The 17488-nt window shown below is 42.8% G+C and overlaps 1 long non-coding RNA gene across 16 annotated transcripts in view; it reads left to right on the top strand.

Moving 5' to 3' along the window:
- LOC119623586 (uncharacterized) overlaps nucleotides 1-17488 on the top strand; it is a 406106-nt gene that overhangs the window by 381043 nt on the left and 7575 nt on the right. For 15 of the 16 annotated variants that reach the window (XR_012091421.1, XR_012091423.1, XR_012091418.1 and 12 more), the window contains 3 exons: nucleotides 1955-2044; nucleotides 4691-4809; nucleotides 5832-5930. This is a non-coding gene — a long non-coding RNA (uncharacterized lncRNA). The remainder of the gene's footprint in view (nucleotides 1-1954; nucleotides 2045-4690; nucleotides 4810-5831; nucleotides 5931-17488) is intronic. The other variant, XR_012091427.1, reaches the window with a different exon arrangement.

Here is a 17488-nt window from a genome sequence, read left to right as displayed (position 1 = left end):
GCAGTCATGGCAGCAGAGTCCCCTGGAGGCTTGGGAACCTAAGCCCTACCCCAGTGTCTCTGTAAGGTGAGAGGTAGAATCAAAAAAGCTGATTCTCACACCTCAAGATTAAATTTTGTTGGCCTTGTTGGGTTTGAAGTTATGTGGGACATGTTACCCCTATCTTCTTGCCTATTTCCTCCACTAACCTTTTGTTTTTGCCGTGGGCCTCGTGATCTGCCCGCCTCGGCCTCCCAAGGTGCTGGGATTACGGGGTGAGCCACCGTGCCTGGCCGAGATAAACAGGCTTCCATGTTAAAACTAGATTTTATAATGAGGTCCACAGATGGGTGGAGGATAAGCCTGAGTAAGTTTTGGTTAAGCAGAGAAACTCTGTCATCCCTCCTGTATGCGTTATGCTCCCTTTTCTGCAATGGAGCTCTCTTCCAACTTGACGTTATTTTCCAATCAATCTGTTTTCCTAGTGTTGATGTTCTGATTTCATCTTACAAACATATAGCATAAACTTTTATTTGTTGCATTATACAACATAAGCCTGACAATATAACAAATTGTTCCCAAAACTATAAATTCCTCGCCTTTTTATTTGTAATTTGACTTTTTAAACATCTATGTAATTATAGAAGAATGTTGCTATTACAAAAATTTTAAGGGGTGGCAGGGAATAATTCCAAAATTATAAAACTCCTTGTGACAAATTTAGGAATGATATTCAGCTAGTTCTATAGATTTTTATTCCTTGAATAATCAGAGATACACATCTGATTATAAAGACACATTGTGGGTTTTTTTGGCCAGATTGACTTTTTTTTTTTTTTTTTTTGAGATGGAACTCACTCTGCTGCCCAGGCTGGAGTGCAATGGCACAATCTCGGCTCACTGCAACCTCTGCCTCCCGGTTTCAAGTGATTCTCCTGCCTCAGCCTCCTGAGTACCTAGCATTACAGGCACCCGCCACCATGCCCAGCTAATTTTTGTATTTTTAGTAGAGATGGGGTTTCACTATGTTAGCCAGGCTGGTCTCAAACTCCTGACCTTGTTATCCACCCACCTTGGCCTCCCAAAGTGCTGGGATTACAGGCATGAGCCACCGTGTCTGGCCTTGGGTGACTTATGCTTTTAAGGAGCAATGTGGGTTAATGTTTCAAGGTGAAAAAATTTAAAAACTTGGGGGAAAGTGGGGGAAAGGGACAGAGAGCGATGTTGAGAGAGATCAGATAGGTACATAAGCTTAGTGACTCAGCCTGTACTCCCAGTTACTTACGAGGCTAAGGCAGGAGGATCACTTGAGCCCAGAAACTCAAGTTTTCAGTGAGCAGTGATTTTAACACGGCACTCCAGGCCATGCGCTAGAACCAGACCTCGTCTCTAGAAAAAAATAAAAAAATATATATACATATATACATTGGTGTGTGTTTCTACATATGCTTCATAGTATATGTGTACATGGATTATAGGTAGATCATATAATGGTAACAGTATTAAATTAGGTGGCAGCATTTGTTCAGGAAGTAGTATGTACTACGTTTGAAATTTTAATTGAGAATTGTGTCTGGGTGGGTTTGTGGTCTCGCTGACTTCAGGAACGAAGTTGAGAACCTTCACAGTGAGTGTTACAACTCTTAAAGGTGGCAGGGACCTGAAGAGTGAGCAGCAACAGGATTTATTGTGAAGAAGGAAAGAACAAAACTACCACACCACCAAAGGGAACCACAGCACGTTGCCCCTGGTGGTTGGGGTGGAGCGGCCAGCTTTTATTCCCTTATTTGTCCCCACCCATATCCTGCTGATTGGTCCATTTTGCAGAGTGCTGACTGGTCCATTTTACAGAGTGCTGATTGGTCCACTTTACAGAGCGCTGACTAGTCTATTTTACAAACCTCTAGCTAGCTACAGAGCCTCTGGTGGGTTTTTACACAGCACTGATTGGTGCATTTTACAAACCTCTTGTTAGACAGAAAAGTTCTCCAAGTCCCCACCCGACCCAGGAAGTACAGCTGGCTTCACCTCTCAGAATCAGCTTTTAAAGGCCATAAATTTCCAGGTAAGTAGGAATAGAAGAAACTAACATTTCCTTTGAGATCTATGATGTCATTTTTTTTCTCCATCAATGATTTAGTTCCTTCTGGATCAAATGCTTTTTACATGGATGTATGTTTTATAGAAGATGTTATGTTGTCTTAATTATTTTAAAACTCCTATTCCTAGACTCTCCTGAAGGAGAGAATTTAGTAGTTTTGAAGTATTTTTTGAGGCCAGGGAAGAAAAACCAAGATGACTGCATAAGGTTTCAGGGGATGTTCCATGCCTGCCACCTGGTGAAAATGAGGGCGCTTTCCTCCTACCCGCCACTATTGCAGCAGCCTGCAGGAAATACGCCATCATTTCAGCGCGGCCGGCTCGCCCCTGGGTATTCTGGGAAGGTGACGTGTCGGGGCCAGTGGCCGTTCGCAGGGGCCAAACTCGCGCTGGTCTGCCCCGCGGTGCGCAGTGAGGATGTTGGTGCTGCTCCTCAGGGTTTTTTTCCCGCGGCCGCGGGAAGCCCGTGTTCCGTATTTGTTTTTTATGTTCTCTCGTTTTTATATTGTGGATTTAGTTTTTTAAAAAACATAAGGCCGGGCGCGGTGGCTCAAGCCTGTAATCCCAGCACTTTGGGAGGCCGAGACGGGCGGATCACGAGGTCAGGAGATCGAGACCATCCTGGCTAACATGGTGAAACCCCGTCTCTACTAAAAAAAAAATACAGAAAACTAGCTGGGCGAGGTGGCGGGCGCCTGTAGTCCCAGCTACTCGGGAGGCTGAGGCAGGAGAATGGCGTGAACCCGGGAGGCGGAGCTTGCAGTGAGCTGAGATCCGGCCACTGCACTCCAGCCTGGGCGGCAGAGCGAGACTCCGTCTCAAAAAAAAAAAAAACAAAAAAAAAAAAACATAAATATTCCTCTATAGTCTTAACAATGTACCCTATAAAATGAGATTTTAAAGGGTCCTACTTTCCCTATTAATTTTAGACTTTTTTCTTTTAGCTCTGCCTTTACAAATGTGACCTAAAGAGAGCACTTGGTTTTACGTAGAACAATACAAACATCGTTTTACATGAATTTTATGGTTACAGAAATCATTTATGGGCAAATTTGTTCACGTGCCTTACTTTTAAAATATTGTGTTGTCTTAAATAGATTTTCAAAATACTTTAAATATTTTTCAGTAAGTTTGAGGGTAGAATTTATTTTAAAGAGACTCCTCTTATAAAGTACATATCTGTGTGTGCATATGTGTATATTGAATTTGCTTTTGATTCTATCCTGTCACTTTTCTACCAAAATATCTCTAATGGACAGAGGCCAGAGAAGCACAGCAAATTTGCCACAGTACCACACATTTTATCTTAAAAGATGGTATGGATTTTGCATAACATATATGTGCAAACACATATATAACATATATAACATAAAAAACATACATATAAATAAAACATATAGCTGTTTGGTTTATTTTATGTGTGTGCATTAAAAAATTATTCAATTGCCAGGTGTGGTGGCTCATGCCTGTAATTCCAGCACTTTGGGAGGCCGAGGCAGGTGGATCATGAGATCAGGAGATCGAGACCATCCTGGCTAACACGGTGAAACCCGTCTCTACTAAAAATACAAAAAATTAGCCGGGCGTGGTGGTGGCGCCTGTAGTCCCAGCTACTCGGGAGGCTGAGGCAGGAGAATGGTGTGAACCCGGGAGGCGGAGCTGGCAGTGAGCCGAGATTGCACCACTGCACTCCGGCCTGGGCGACAGAGTGACACTCCGTCTCAAAAAAAAAAAAAAAAAAAAAAAAAAAAAAAAAAAAATTCAATTATGCTTGTTAAAGCAAGGTAAGGGTCACCATGGTGATAGATACAGGGACCTCTGCAGATAGAGATTGGGCTAACTCTGAATACAGCCAGGGCAAGTGGGAGTTTATAACCAAAGAGCAGGCTGGGAGGTCTGTGAATGGAAACTTACCAAGGAGAAACCTCAAAGGTTAGGGGGATTATGGCGAAACCAGCGTAAAAGGATTTTTGCTGAAGACAGGCCAGGGTGATCAAACATCACTTGGGGGAATGGTGCAGGATGATAAACCTGGTAAGATATTTTTTGTTTGTTTTTGTTTTTGTTTTTTTGAGACGGAGTCTCGCTCTGTCCTTCAGGCTGGAGTGCAGTGGCGCCGTCTCTGCTCACTGCAAGCTCCGCCTCCCGGGTTCACGCCATTCTCCTGCCTCAGCCTCCGGAGTAGCTGGGACTACAGGTGCCCGCCACCACGCCCGGCTAATTTTTTGTATTTTCAGTAGAGACGGGGTTTCACCGTGTTAGCCAGGATGATCTCGGCCTCCCAAAGTGCTGGGATTACAGGCGTGAGCCACCGCGCCAGGCCCCTGAACCTGGTAAGATATTAAGGGAGATCAGATATCAAAGGTAAGGAGGTTCTTGCTAAAGTTGGATTTCACAAGGGAAGTGCACGGACCAGAGCAGGTTCAGGTGCTTGACTAAAGTTTGATCAAGCAAAGAATCTTTGTCAGTGTACAGAAAACTACGTTTTTATAAAATATTCCTCTGGCGCATCTGTATCTCCCCCTTTCATGGAATACAAAGCACGTTTTGCATAACTTCTAGATACATGTATTTTGAATGACCTGATGTATCTTCTCTTTACAATTCTCAGCCTCAGTATACATAAGTGGAACTTAGAAGGCAACATCCCTGAACATACTGTTCCACCAGAATCTCCTCTACAGATTTTTGCTGCCCGTTTTACCAGTGGCTGAAGCTACCTTCTCTTATGTAAGTATAAATGTTACATATCTCCAGCCTCTTCCTCCTTACCTGCCAACCCTGTCTTGTCCATGACCTCCTCTGTTATGAATGCTTATAAAACGTTTTTTTCTGAATCAGAAACGTGTTGTATTGCTCAAGCCATGTTCATTTTAATTACAATTTAACTGCATAATTTAATTTCCCCATTTTTTGGATATAGTGTTTGCTTTTCTCCAGTGGTTCTACTTTGTTCTAGTATATCCCTCTGGCAAGGGCAGTTGTTTCCCCACTTGAGTGGGCATTAGTATCACCTGGGGGCTTGTTAAACTGTGCAGGCTCCATCCCAGGTTTCTAATTGTCAGGGTTTGGTTTGCGGCATAAGAATTTGCATTTCTAACAAGTGCCAGAATTGGTCTGAGGAATGCACGTTGAGAGAAGTGGGATTCGGTTCACTAACCTGGGTTAGAGAAAATTACAGTAGTGTGCCAAATCTGAGGAGGGAGCAGAGTTGAAGCCCAGTTTCAATAGGTGAATGAGTGCTTTATACACTCAAACCCCTTCAAGGGCTGGGGAGTAAGGGAGAACGTGAGCAGGTGGGCAGGGGGCGTGCACAGAGGCATACACTCAATCTCAGACCTATGGATTGAGAATCACATGTTAATAATACTTTCAGTGTTTTGAGTGTTTATTACAGTTTGAGAATGACTGGACCAAATTGCCTCCAAAATCTTAAGTCCCAGCAGCAAAGCGAAGCTCAGACAGCATTTGGATGGCTATTGCTTTCTCTCTGTGTTTTAAGTCAGCTGTTGTTAAAGGTTTGTGTCAGTTACCCAGGTGTAGTACCCTTTCAAGTAGATAATGATTGAAAGAGTATGTCCTGCAGGTGTATGATATTTTCCATCCACTTCAGCACGTTTTTCTGATGGGTCAATGACAGTCCATGAATTGTCTGGTTTAATACTCAAAAATTCTGGAAGTGGCATATATTCAAGGACAGCCATAATATTCCACTTGGCTAAGGCTCTTCTGACAGGCTCATGTTCATGCAGGATCAGATCTGACCCAGAATCAACAGAACTGAAGCTGCAAATTCAGCTTTGTGAAGGCTTCAGATGTAGCCACGGTTAAAGAAGATTGCCATTAAGCAGGTGAGCAGAGTTTGCTTGAGGTTCACCCAGGGAATTCATGAGGCTGCAGGTGATTCCTTCATGGCCTGAAAAGCACAGTTTTTGAGGAGCTGTAGTCCTCTCAGAAACTCTTCCTGCAGAGTAGTCCTGGAAACATGTTCGTCTGCACTCAAGAAAGATCTTCCTTTTGTTCATATAAAGGAAGCCCAACTTATTTCCCAGGTAAGAGAGTGGAAGCAACTGTGATACAGAATGCTAAGGCATGGAGGCTAGTTGTAATCCAGGCAACATGTAGGGTCAGGTTCTCCAAGTCATGCTGTGGTTAAAGGGCTCCACCCTAGGAAAGTGAGCCACCCAGGGCTTGGTAAATGACCTTATGATCAGCCCTTGGCCTGTGAGCATGTCGTAACCGAGGCACGGGACCGGGTTCTTGGTTTGAATTTGCTAGTCAAATGGCCAGTGCAGAAAGGGAAGAGAGCACAGTCCTTCAGGCCAACTCACTCACTTGGCCTATTGAAACATTTGCTCTTCTGAGCAGAGCCTAGTATTGTTGTGGATTAAATACAGCAGAGGATGTAAGTTACCAGTATTAGTCACCATCAATTGAGTACTTATTCTGTATCAGTCACTGTTCCTATTGCTTTCCATTTCCACCCGTTATATATTAGTGACGATAAAAATGCCATACAGGCTGGGTGCGGTGGCTCATGCCTGTAATCCCAGCACTTTGGGAGGACAAGGCAGGTGGACCACCTGAGGTCAGGAGTTTGAGACCAGCCTGGCCAACATGGTGAAACCCCTCCGTCTCTACTAAAAAAACCCAAAAAACAAAAAAAAACCTAAACAAAAATTAGCCCGGCACGGTGGCGGGCTCCTGTAATCCCAGCTACTCGGGAGGCTGAGGCAGCAGAATTGTTTGAACCTGGGAGGCAGAGGTTACAGTGAGCCAAGATTGCGCCATTGCACTCTAGCATGGGCGACAAAAGCGAAACTCCATCTCAGTAAAGAGAAAAAGCCATATAAAAAGGCTAAGAGCCTTGTTCAGCCTCACACAGGAAAGTGGCAGAGCTAGGGTATTAATTCAGGCATTCACAATCCAGATCCTCTACACATTTCACTGACATGAAACCCAGAAATTTCAGGTCTATTACCTTGAACCCAGAACTATTTTTTCTCAAACTTATTTTCTTGTGAGGTATATATATGGGAAAAAATTGCATACAATACAGGACTGTTTTACAAATATGTAATCTAATACCCAAGTCGAGAAAGAAATGATCCTGAGCTCCTCAAAACTCGTGGGTATCCCTTCCCCATCTTGACCTTTTCTTCTGAGATGAGTCCTCCATGCTGCTGTTTGTAATTTTGTTCCTCGTGATTACATATTTAAGCTACAGGAATACATCTTGTATGGTTTTGCTTATGCTTACTGTATGTATTTTTTTTGTCTTTCCCATTTGATATTTCATTTTCTGTATTTATCCATGTTGTGTGTAATTCCAGCTTCTTAATTTTTATTGATAGTGTTATCTTATTATATATAATATATACAGCATGTAGTATGTATCTTTTTCACTATGTATGTATACAGAGTGTATGAGTATCACTATATAGACGAATCATTATCTTAGTATTTCCATACGCATGCCACAGTAAGCAGATCCCTTCCCCCAACCCTGACCCGGTGAGATGGAGTCTTGTTCTGTCGCTCAAGCTGGATGGAGTGCAGTGGTGCAATCTCGGCTCACTTCAGCCTCCATCTTCCAGGTTGAAGCGATTCTTCTGCTTTAGCCTCCCATGTAACTGGGACTGCAGGCACCCGTCACCACACCCAGCTAATTTTTGTATTTTTAGCAGAGACAGGCTTTTACCATGTTGTCCCGGCTGGTCTCTAACTCCTGACCTCAGGTGATCTGCCCACTTCAGCCTCCCAAAATGCTGGGATTACAGGCGTGAGCCACTGTGCTCAGCTGCAGATGCCTTCTATACCTGATGATTGTTTGGGTCATGTCTAGTCTGCAGTTATCACCAACACTGCAATCATAATCACTAAAGTATGTGTATCCTGATTTACATAGGTATACATCTCTCAGGGATCTGTTACTGGAAGTAGAATTGATGGGTCTTCAATTCAAATGTTGCTCATGGCAGGGTTAATTATAACAAGCAATTATAACAAGCACTTTGGTAAACTATCTGCTATTACCTAGAAAACCATGTGTACCTTAGACATGCACCAGCCATTCTACTGTGTGGAGTAGGCCACAGAAAAGTACATGCACAGTTGATGAAAAGACATGTATTTAAATGTTTATAGCAGCATTATTTGTAATAGCCAAAAACTGGAAATAAAGCAAAATGGGTAAGTAAATGGTGGTATATAAACTCAATGGAATTCAACTAATAATATAATATAATTCAAAATAATATAATAATATATATTATATATAATATAATAATATATATTATAATATAATTCAAAATAATATAATAATAATTCAAAATAATAAAAAATAATGACCTGTATCTACATGCAAAAACCTTGATGGATTTTATAAACACAAAGTTGAGCAAAATAATCTAGGCAAAAACATACCTGAGTTCATCTCTATAACATTCAGAAGTCAGTGTGAAAAGTCAGGATGGTGGTTACCTGTGAACAGGAGAGAGGCTGTTTTGGGAAGGGCTCACTTGGGTCTTCTCAGTTGCTGGAGTTCACTGTGATAAATTTAGGGTTTGTTTCTTTTTACTGCCATATATATATATATATTTTTTTTTTTTTGAGACAGAGTCTTGCTCTGTTCCCCAGGCTAGATGCCTGGCTTTTTATATTTTAGTAGAAATGGGGTTTCAGCATGTAGCCCTGGCTGATCTCAAACTCCTGAGCTCAGGAGTCTTTCCTTCTGTACTGGAGGGAAGACCTTTCTTCTACTTTCTGAGAATTCAGTAATTGAGTCCATGAAAGAAATTGACAGTAGTCAGATTAACGGGAGAAAAGGTATACAAATTAGATATGGACACAGGGACGTCACATGAAAGAAAAGCAAATGTCCCAGAACCCAGTGAGATCCAGAAGCTTCTGTACCCTCTTCTTAGGACAGAGGGTATAGATGATTAGGTAACTTAGGGGAGAGTAAACAGTTTGGGGGAAAGATAAATGGACTGTCAGAAGAACAGGTAACAGCCGGTGACAAAGTCTGCGTGTGTTGTCAAGGTCTACCCTCCTCTCTTGTGATAGGAGCCAGTCTCCCCTGGTTGGTGAGTTTCCTGGGGAGGGGATTCATGACAATTAAGTTCCTTTTGGATAATCTCTTTAGATAAGGAAGCTCAGAGAAAACCTCTGCCTGTATGAGCTGCTCCCCACATACCCTCAGTTCAAAGTAATCAGCATACCAAAGCATCATATTTTGGGGTAGAGATCCTCCCACCTCAGTCTCTTGAGTAACTGGGACCACAGGCATGCACCATCATGCCCGGCTAATTTTTTTTTTAAATTTTTTTCCAGAGACAGAGTCTCACCATGTTGCCCAGGCTGGTCTCCAATTCCTGGCCTCAAGTGATCCTCCTACCTCTGTCTCCCAAACAGCTGGGATTACAGGCATGATTCTCCCATCTCAACCTCCCCAGTGGCTGGGACCATAGGTGCATACACCTAAGAGTCACCATGCCCAGGCTAGGGTTGGCATTTCCTGAACTCCTTCAGCCCTCTTGGGAAATGTGCAGGCGGGAAGAAAAAAAAATACCCCTGTCCACAGCCAAGTCTTGTTGAACTTATGCTTGGCAGAATAGAACCTTACAGCCAACCACATGAAAACTGGGATGATAAGTGTCTGCATGTCTGACAGAAGGTTTGGCTTCTGATTCAGCTGTGGTGATTTTTCCATCTACTTAACTCCAAATTCTATTAGCTAGCTTAAACTCTTTAGTGGACTAAGTACACAATCATATGATTATTTTATCTGTTGACTTAAATAGAATTGTGTATGAAGGCTCTACTGAAGTTATTCAGGGTTGAGTCAGGAAAAGTTAAATTTCAACCTCATTTAAGAAAAATACTGATGCCTCCAAATCCATAGTATATATGTTGCTTACTAGTTTATAAAGGGCCCCTGGAAGAAAGGACATTTCCAGTGTTTTATGTCAATCGTAGGAACATAAGCTGTAATTCTTTGATTATTAAAAGTAGGCTTGTGGCCAGCACAGTGGCTCACACTTGTACAGCACTTTGGGAGGCTGAGATGGGAAGATTGCTCAAGGCCAGGAGTTTGAGACAAGCCTGGGTAACATAGCAAGACCCCATCTCTACGTAAAGAAAAATATATGATTGCTTCCCCGACCACTCCCCAGCACTTCCCTGGCTCCAAACCCCAATTCCTCTGCTCTCATTTCTGCTGTGTCTTACTCTATGAAGCTTTCAAAAACTGCCTTTCTAGAGTCCTCCTTTTCCTTTTTATGAATTTATTATTGTTGTTTAATTAAAAGACAGGGTCTCACTCTGTTGCCCAGGGTGGGGTGCAGTTGTGCGATCACTACAGCCTCAATCTCCAAGCGATTCTCCCATCTCGACCTCCCCAGTGGCTGGGACCATAGGTGCATACCACCATGCCCAGCTAATTTTTTTTTTGAGATGGAGTCTTGCTCTGTTGCCCAGGCTGGAGTGCAGTGGTGCAATCTCGGCTCACTGCAAGCTGCGCCTCCTGGGTTCACGCCATTCTCCTGCCTCAGCCTCCTGAGTAGTGGTAGTGCCTGCCACCATGCCCAGCTAATTTTTTGAATTTTTAGTAGAGACAGGGTTTCACCATGTTAGCCAGGATGGTCTCGGTCTCCTGACCTCATGTTCCGCCCGCCTCGGCCTCCCAAAGTGCTGTTATTACAGGCGTGAGCCACCGCGCCTGGCCCACTAATTTTTTAATCTTTTTGTTGAGATGGGGTCTCACTATGTTAACCAATCTAGTTTCAAACTCCTGGCATCAAGCAATCCTTCTGTCCAAAGTGCTGAGATTGCAGGCATAAGCCGCTGTGCCAGGCCCCTCATTCTTTAAATAGCTACTTTAGATTCTATTGTGATGCTATTTTAATAATTTTCCCATTTTCCATCTTTTATTATACTAATGAGTATTTAGGTGATTCCTTTTTAAATTATATATGTGAATTTTTATATATTTGAATAATATGTTTACATAGTTAAAAAAATCAAAATACACAAAAGGCATATAGTGAGAAGTCATCTTTCCACCCGTAATGACAATATATCCCCTTTTGCCTGGCATAGATGCACACATAAATTATTGTCCTGACATGATTATGAATAATCCTACTTTCTGTCAGAAGTGTGCTAGTTTGGATGATAAATTATACAGACATTCTGCTTATATCCTTGCTTCTTCACCATGCTGTTATATTCCTTCCAATTCAGAGGCAAATGTGGTATCGTTGCCTATGTCTCTTTCGGAGGAATTTTATTTGTATTTTGTAAGTACATACATGAATTCTGGTTTTTTGCACTTTTAAGCAAATGGATGTATCCATGCTGTTTTAATTTAAATTTTTACTTTGAAACAACCTTAAACTTACAGAAGTTAAAAGGATATTAGTAGCCAGGTATGCTGGCTCACAGGTATAATCCCAGCACTGTGGGAGGCTGAGATGGGTGGATCGCTTGAGGCCAGGAGTTCGAGACCAGCCTGGGCAGCATAATGAGACCTCCTCTCTACAAAAAAAAAAAAATGTAAAAGTTAGTTGGGTGTGGTGTTACATGCCTATAGTCCCAGCCACTCAGGAGGCTGAGGCAGGAGGATCGCTTGAGTCCAGGAGTTAGAGGCTGCACTGAACCATGATCACACCACTGCACTCCAGCCTGGGTGACAGAGTGAGACCCTGTTGCTTAAAAGAATGTTAAAAAAAAAAAAACCTACCCTTTACCCAGATTCACAAATACTAATATATTTTCACATTAGTTTATCAATTTTTCTCCTTCCCTCCCTCTTTCGTTTCTCCCTCTTTTTTTTTTTTTTTTTTTTTTTTTGAGACGGAGTCTCGCTCTGTCACCCAGGCTGGAGTGCAGTGGCGCAATCTCGGCTCACTGCAAGCTCCGCCTCCCGGGTTCACGCCATTCTCCTGCCTCAGCCTCCCGAGTAGCCGGGACTACAGGCGCCCGCCACTGCGCCCGGCTAATTTTTTTCTATTTTTTAGTAGAGACGGGGTTTCACCATGGTCTCGATCTTCTGACCTTGTGATCCGCCCGCCTCGGCCTCCCAAAGTGCTGGGATTACAGGCGTGAGCCACCGCGCCCGGCTGTTTTTTTTTTTGTTTTGTTTTTTGGTTTTTTTTTGGAGACAGGGTCTTGGTTTGTCACCCAGGCTGGGGTGCAATGGCACACTCATAGCTCACTGACATTTCAAACTCCTGGGCTCAAAGAAACCTCCTGCCCGAGCCTCCAGAGTAGCTGGGACTACCGTCATATGTCTCTGTACCTGGCTAATTTTAAAATTTTTTATAGAGACAGGATCTTGCCATGTTGCCCAGGCTGGTCTCAAACTTCTGGGCTCAAGTGATCCTCCCACCTTGACATCCCAGAGTGTTTTGATTACAGGCATGAGCCACAAAGCCTGGCCTCCTTTCCCTCTTTTTCTTCTCCTTCTGTTCCCCCTGCTTATAAACTTTTTAATTTTTTTTTTTTTTTACTTTTGACCACTTTGGGAGAAGGTTGCAGACATCATGTCCCTAATGCATTTCCTGAGAACTGGGATATATATTTGGATAACCATAGTAAAGATATTAATTCAGGAAATGTAACATTAATACAATTATTTTGTCTAATCTACAGGCTATAACCCAATTTCTTCATTTGCCCCAATGTTATTTATGGCTTTTTCATGTTAAGTATCTTGTTTAACACTATGTATCTTATCAGTCTGCTATAATGTTTAATATCTTTACTCTGGAATGGTTCCTCTGCCTGCCTTTGCCTTTCATGTGTTTGTGACTTTTGAAGCATGCATGCTAGCTAGGTATGTTACAGAATGCCCTCAGCTTGAGTCCATCTGAAGTGTTCTTAAGACTGGATTCTACTGATGCTGTTTTGGTTGGCACAACACAGTTTTTACCAGTGTGGTCGTCAAAATGATGTTTTATGGCTAAACCATTCTTTCAACATTTAATCATCAAGGAAATGTAAATCGAAACCACAATGAGATATCATCTCCTCCCAGTTAGAATTGCTGTTATCACAAAGACATAAAAATAAATGCTGGTGAGGATGCAGACGAAAGGGAGCTCTCCCACACTTTCGGTGAGAATGTGAATTAGTATAGTCAATATGGAAAACAGTATGCAGAGTCCTCAAAAAACTACAAGTGGAACAACCCTATGAACCAGCAGTTCCACTACTGAGTATTTGTCCAAAGTTAAATCAGTGTATTGAAGAGATAGCTGCACTCTTGCGTTCTTTGCAGCATTATTCATGATAGCCAAGATATGGAATCCACCCAAGTGTTCACCAGCAGATAAATGGATTAAAAGAATGTGGTGCATATACACAATTGAATACTACTTAGCTATAAAAAAGAATGAAATCCTGTCATTCATAGCAGCATGGATGGAACTGGAGGACATTATGTTAAGTGAAATAAGCCAGGCACAGAAAGATAAATGGCTTAAAAAGTTGACCTCATAGAAGTAGAGAGCAGAATTGTAATTAATAATCACAATTATAAATAATGGTCAGTATCAAAAAATATTGTCATCCTACAGTGCTACAGAACATTAGAACTTGTTTTTCCTATCTAGCTGTAATTTTCCCTCCTTTATTTTTTTTGAAACAGGGTCTCATCCTGTCACCCAGGCATGACACGATCACAGCTCACTGCAGCTTAAACGATCCTCCTGCCTCAGCTTCTGGAGTAGCTACAGACACATGCCATCATGCCTAGCTATTTTTTAAAAATTTTCCATAAAGATGGGGTCTTACCATGTTGCCCAGGCTAGTCTCAAACTCCTGGCCTAAAACAATCGTCCCGCTGTTGTCTCCCAAAGTGCTAGGATTACAGGTGTGAGCCATCACGCCCAGCTCCAATTTTTAGATACTGACCCCAGAACACATTCCAAGCTTGTCCTGTACCTCTCCTGTCCCGACTTTTTTTTTTTTGGAGACGGAGTCTTGCTTTGTCGCCCAGGCTGGAGTGTGGTGGCCTGATCTCGGCTCACTGCAAGCTCCGCCTCTTGGGTTCACACCATTCTCCTGCCTCAGCCTCCCAAGTAGCTGGGACTACAGGCACCCGTCACCCCACCCGGCTAATTTTTTGTATTTTTTAGTAGAGACGGGGTTTCATCGTGTTAGGATGGTCTCAATCTCCTGACCTCATGATCTGCCCGCCTCGGCCTCCCAAAGTGCTAGGATTACAGGCTTGAGCCACCACGCCTGGCGTGTCCTCACTTTTGAATCAGCTGTTTTTTTCCAAGGAATCCTGATTTCTGTTGTGGAGAAAAGTACTTAGAAACTAAGGTCTTGGTGCTACTGGTATGTTATTGCTTTTAGGACCTTTCAAATATACAGGATATGAAGATATAGCTGTATGCATGTAACTCTATTGTGTATATATGTATATAACTGTGTGTGTATGTGTATATATATCTTCATGTACTTTCAGTGATATTTTCCATCCCAATCTACACCGCAGGGTTTTTCCTTGCCTTTCCTATTTGTAGAGCTTCCTTCCACATTGAGAACCTTATCTCCCAGTGAGCATCACCCCATTTCTGTCTCATCTCTTTCCCTACTCTGCCCCTTGCCTCCTAGGGTCCCCTTTCCTCTCATCAGTTGTCAGACAAGAGGAGCATCATGCACACATCATAGATTTAATATTAAACTTTTAAAATTTTCAGAGAAATGTAAGCAGGCTTCTGCAGTGAAAGGGGCTAGGTCTGGGAAGATGGGGAATACTTGCAGGCACCTGGGAACCTCAGGGAAGCAGCAGGCACCCTGTCAATTGGGTGTCCCCTCATGAGGGTGGCAGACTGTCTCCCTGAGTTCTGGGTGGCAGCAGCAGCCCAGGGCCCTGGGATGAGGCCCAGCCAACCCTCTGTGGGGCTGCCACACCACTTCCTAAAAAGGCATAAACACGTTTCCTTCCAAGTGGAGTCCAGCGTGTTTTATTTTCCTGTTGAATGGTAGACAGCATGAGGGCAGGGTCCATGTGATGAGTTTTCTGCCAGTAATAGTTTCTGCAAGAGCAACAGTTACATATTTTTCAAATAAAATCAATTAAGGCAGTAACAAGTTTGCTCAAAGAATCAACCTGAACATATATATATTATGTATCAATAAAAAAATAAAAATTTTTCCAGATTAAAAATGTAAAAATTATACTACAGTCAAAACAAACAAACCAAAACTCTGTTTAAGATTGATCTTCATCTTTTGTAGTGATTTGACCTATGAGTAAATGTTACATAGATGATTTATTGGGTTTCTTTTTATTTCAATGATGAGATGGAGAAGTATATTTTACATAAAAGGGCAAAAAATATTTTATGCATAGATTTTTTTTTTTTTTGCCTATGTCCTTAGTTTAAATCCTCAGAATATACATTATTGTCTTCAGAAATCAATCTAGATTTACTAATACCTTATTAGAACTCAGCTTTGCTGGGTGTGGTGTACACACCTGTAATCCCAGCACTTGGGGAGGATGAGGAGGGAGGATTGCTTGAGCTCAGGAATTTGAGACCGGCCTGGGAAACATGGTGAAACCCTGTCTCTGCAAAAATATAAAAAAATTTTAAAAATTAAAAAAAAATAGGCTGGGCACCTTGGGATTACAAGTGCTTGTAATCCCAGTACTTTGGGAGGCTGAGGTGGGTGGATCACGAGGTCAGGAGTTCAAGACCATCCTAGCCAACAGGTAAAACCCCATTTCTACTAAAAATATGAAAATTAGCTGGATGTGGTGGTGAGTGCCTATAAATCCAGCTAATCGGGAGACTGAGGCAGGAGAATCACTTCAACCCAAGAGGCAGAGGTTGCAGTGAGCCGAAATCATGCCACTGCACTCCAGCTTGGGCAACAGAGCAAGATTCTGTCTCGGGGGGGAAAAAAAAATTAACTGGGCATGGTGGTGCACACCTACAGTCCCAGCTACTCAAGAGGCTGAGGTGGGGAGCCCTAGTGGGTGTAGTGAACCAAGATCACACCACTGCACTCCAGCCTGGGCGACAGAGTGAGACCCTGTCTCAAAAAAACAAAACACTGAACTTTAATTTTATAAAACTTTTTTCTAGTTGAGAGTACATTGCTACAAGCTAACTTTAAAGAAGTCATATTCCGGCTGGCATGGTGGCTCACGCCTGTAATCCCAGCACTTTGGGAGGCCAAGGCTGGTGGATCACGAGGTGAAGAGATCAAGACCATCTGGCCAACATGGTGAAACCCCATCTCTACTAAAAATACAAAAATTAGCTGTCCGTGGTGACGCATGCCTGTAGTCCCAGCTACTTGGGAATCTGAGGCAGGAGAATCGCTTGAATCCGGTAGGTGGAGGTTGCAGTGAGCGGACATTGTGCCACTGCACCCCAGCCTGGTGACAAAGTGAGACTCTGTTTCCAAAAAAAAAAAAAAAAGTCATATTCTTTGATTACTAGGAACTTGCAATTTGTTTTGCTTCTTCTGATTTTTATTTTTGCCTGGCACAACATTTCTCTCCTTGGCCCCTGTCTATGTTAATAATGCTGCCAGGATATACTGAATGATTTTATTCCAGTATTTTCTACCTTAATTATGTTAAAAACAAAAGCTGGATATTAGTTATAGTGATAAGGACACATAATCACTAATAACTATTGTAATAGTGAATAGAGTCCAGCATGATCTGAGCTCAACTTTGGTGTGTGCAGAGGTGACTGGGTGTTTTAAAGGAAGAATGAAGCTGGGTGTGTACTGGACACTGGGATGAAGCTACTGCAGAGGCTGAGGCAGAAGGATTGCTTGAGCCAGGGGTTTGAGACCAGCCTGGGCAATACATCAAGACTTAGGCTGGGCGGGGTGGCTCATGCCTGTAATCTACACTTTGGGAGGTGGAGGCGGGTGAATGGCTTGAGTTCTGGAGTTCGAGACCAGCCTGGGCAACATCGTGAAACACTGTCTCTACAAAAAATACAAAAATTAGCAGGGGATGGTGGCATGTAGCTGTAGTCCCAGCTACTCAGGGGGCTTGGGTGGGAGGATCCCTTGAGCTTGAGAAGGCAGAGTTTGCAGTGAGCCAAGATCTCACCACTTCACTGTAGCCTGGGCTACAGAGTGAGACCCTGTCTCAGAAAGAAAAAAAAAAAGGACTTTGCTTCACCCACAAATGGAAAATGAGGGACTAGGAGGGAGTCGAGTTGGGGGGCAGGGTATGCTTGACAGTCAGGGAAATACAAATTTACCAAAAGTGGCTGGTCCACGTAAAACCCAACTGGGATTGCTAACTGGTGCTGTTTGAAGTTAGGCTCTGACCCTCGCACAGAGGCCAGGAGACGGGACCCTATCTTCTGGTGTTGGCTAAACAAACAGGAAATTCATTTGGGAGCCTTCACTTTTTTCA

The sequence above is a fragment of the Chlorocebus sabaeus genome, chromosome 26, assembly GCF_047675955.1.
Source record: "Chlorocebus sabaeus isolate Y175 chromosome 26, mChlSab1.0.hap1, whole genome shotgun sequence".
NCBI classification, from domain to species: Eukaryota; Metazoa; Chordata; class Mammalia; order Primates; family Cercopithecidae; genus Chlorocebus; species Chlorocebus sabaeus.
This window is presented reverse-complemented; position numbering and strand designations above follow the sequence as displayed.